The sequence below is a fragment of the Panthera tigris genome, chromosome A2, assembly GCF_018350195.1.
Source record: "Panthera tigris isolate Pti1 chromosome A2, P.tigris_Pti1_mat1.1, whole genome shotgun sequence".
Lineage (NCBI taxonomy): Eukaryota > Metazoa > Chordata > Mammalia > Carnivora > Felidae > Panthera > Panthera tigris.
The window spans coordinates 89,200,361-89,203,784 of record NC_056661.1 but is presented as its reverse complement, the minus strand read 5'-3'; the positions used below and the strand labels follow the sequence as shown (position 1 = coordinate 89,203,784).

Below are 3,424 nucleotides of genomic sequence, written 5' to 3'. Positions count from 1 at the left end.
GGCACTTGTTTTACTTATTATAATGATAATGAAATAAAATTTTCATTTATGGAATAAAAAGCTCCGGCATGTCTAGATAAAGGAGGGATTATTAAAATTATCTTTCCTTAGTTTTGGTCTTGTAACCATTCAATCAATGTAATTTTTAAAGTTATTAAACAGCTCCATTGTAAAACAGTAACCAGCTTTTGCTAAATCCTTTTTATTTTCTGAAATGCAGTTTTGGAAGGAAAAGGACAGATAGTGACTAAGGTTTTGAAGACAGAGCTTATCTTTTCTGTTCCTAAAATAGTTTGGGGAATTGGAATAAAATTAGTTTTATAAAGTAATTTAACTATTTGAGATATTTAGTTCAAAGTACACATAGGTATCTAACCTAATTTCAATACCAATTCAGAATTTTAAAAAGAGTTTAGACTTTTATACAGTAGACACATAATTAAAAACTATTAGTGCCAGGGACAAAATTACTATAAATATTATCTTCAATAATCTTTGAGAACACCAATAGTCCTTCAGAAAATTAAAATATTTTCTATTGCAAAAGGCCAAAACTTGGTTCATTCTTAAATTACCTTATCATGAAAGATATTAAAATAACACAGAAAGTTTGTCCCCAAGCCTTGAGTAGAGTAGGTCTGAAGTCAGTTTGCAATCACAAACTAATAAAGTAATTGAAGGGAACTCATAACAAGTTGTTGTTTTTTTTTTTTATTTTTAAAAATACTTTTTAGAATGCAGTTTTATCATCACAACACAAATATTTAAAGAATGCAAATATTCAAAAATGACTAAACTGAATAGCAGCTTTATTCATAATGTCTCCAAATTGAAGACAATTCAAAATGCCCTTCAACTGGTGACTGCTAAAAAAAAGTATGGCACTATATACAATGAATGCTGCTCGAACAACCAAAAATGGCAAACTATTTATTTTTATTTTTATTAAAGTATGTTCCCTAACTCTATACAGCAACAGCAGAATGGCACAAAGTCAGCTGTGCAACAGAAAGAGCCAGGAATTCTTTCACACAAGAGTGGAACCAAGAAAGGGGACAATTCCCATTCACAGGTTTAGATATATAGTGCTGTGACCAACTACTGATATTCAAGAACAACAATGTATCTTGGATTGATATATTCAAGAACATTCAAGAATCCTACATGTGCATTTCTAAGCAAAAGAATATCTAAAGATTCATATTGTGTGATTCAATTTATATGACAATTTAGGAAAGGCAAAGCTAGGGAGAAAAACAGATCCGTGATTGCCAAGTGTTGTGGGTAAGAGTTGAGAGTATGGGAGCATAGGGGATTCCAGGGTAAACACACTGCACATACCGTGCTCACAGCTACATGACACTGTGCATTTGCTAACAGTGACAGAAGAATACAGGACAAAGCAAATGAGTTTGCCTGTATGTTAATTTTTGAAAAAGCCAGCTAGGCTGTGAGGGGAAAGATGGAATGTAGGCTGTGACAAATGAATCTGTCTTCCAATGAATTGAAAAGGACACTGAAGAATGGGAAAGAAGCTGACATATGTAACTTGGGAAAACAGTATTTTGAGTGGTTACTGTAGAGCTAAAGACTAGCTACAAAAACTCTTTAGTTGGTAAATTTGTTTCAAATAGAAGTGTGGTTTAAGAATTTTGAAGCTATGTCATTTATACAGTAGGGTAGAAAATAGAAGTATATGCAGAATAGACAAGGATAGGCAGGTTTTTCACAGTAGGAAAAAAAAAAGTTATAAATAAGAAAAAGAGGGAAGATTAGAATGATTATGAGAACCGATGTCAGCTAAAGGTGTCAATACAAGCTCATGCATATATTATTAAAATGTATGTACAGAGAGAGAAATCAAAGTGTGTGTGTGTGTGTGTGTGTGTGTGTGTGTGTGTGTGTGTGTGCGTGTGCATGTAGTATGAGTTAGTATATATACATAGCTCTCCTAGCTTTATGGATCAAGAAAAAATAAGAAATGATATTCCAGCAACAATGAGCACACTGGTTCTCAAATTTCAGTCTCTAAATTCCACATACAATTAAAGGGCTCCAGAACTACAGCAAGGAAAATACGAGATGATCCCGGAGCCTCTTAGAGTGCTAGAAAGTGAGAAAGTCCATAAAAAAAGAGGATGGATAGATTGGTGAGCAGAGGCATTGCATGCCAATTATTTTTCAGTAAAACTAGGGGAGAAAAAAAGAGCTCCCAATGGCCAAGCTGGGAAAGTTCAAGCAACAAAAATGAATAAATAACAAAAATAAATAACACAAGTATTGCATTATAATCCAAAACCCAAATAAATACCCATGAATTAATAACTACTTAAATAAATTCTGGAGGAATCAATAAAAGAAGGACAGGGAATAACTTCTTACAGATGTGTGCTAATGATTAAATGTAAAAGGAATGAAGGATGTAGAAAATCACCACTCGAACACTACCTATGGATGCTAAATTGGTAGGTGAAAATTTAAGAAAAAAAATGGATATTTGCCTAGTCTCAAAGTACATCCTTCACATCATTTAGTAATTACAAAGGGAAAAATGGTAACTTTACAACTGGAGAATCCTAGAAGATGTCACTGCATCTAGGTGGTCATGGATAATATTAGCAGTATTGAATGTTGACATCATTGTACCCTCCTCATGTGAAACACTGAGAAGAGCATATCACTTCTGTGGTACCTTCCCTATAATGCATAACCTCCATCTAATCATGAAAAAACAGCATTCAAACACAAATTGAGATATATTCTACAAAATACCTCACCAGTTATCTTCAAACAAGGGAAGATCATGAAATACAAGGAGAGGGAGTTATAGAATGAAGTGAGCTAAGACGAAATGGCAACAACATGTAATGTGGCATCTTGGATTGGATCCTGGAATAGAAAAGGGATATTAGTGAACAAACTGGTAAAAGCTGAATAGCTTCTGAACTTCAACTAATATTATTGTACCAAAGTTAATTCTTTGGGCATGATGAATATTCTATTAGTATATACAATGCTAATATAAGGGGAAGCTGCCTATAGGGTATACAGGAAATAGCTACATTTTTTTTTTTGTAACTCTTCCTTAAGTCCAAAATTATATCAGAATAAAAGTTAAAAGTGCCGTGCACGTCCATGAATGCACGTGTTTTCGTGTGACATAGTAACCACAATTTAATCTGAAAAACTATTTAGGATTCTATTGTTCATTTGTGCTTTGTCATTTCTGAATAACATTCAGAATTCAGAAAAGAGCCAGAATAAATTGGAATAGGAAATGTTCCTGTTTCCACTGTAGTTACAATCTTTGTCAGCATAATGTATTACTGTGTTACCACTTTCTTATTGATAATATTTTCAGGAACAGACAACATCTGAAGTCTAATATGTTAAATTTCCCAAATGCTTCTATTGGAAATATTAA

At 33.1% G+C, this 3,424-nt stretch overlaps 1 non-coding gene across 1 annotated transcript; it reads right to left on the bottom strand.

The window, feature by feature from the left end:
- Positions 1–950: 950 nt before the first annotated feature.
- LOC122236816 lies at positions 951–1,090 on the bottom strand. The gene has a single exon (XR_006215063.1). It is a non-coding gene; the product is annotated as a small nucleolar RNA SNORA46 (small nucleolar RNA).
- Between the last annotated feature and the right edge of the window lie 2,334 nt (positions 1,091–3,424).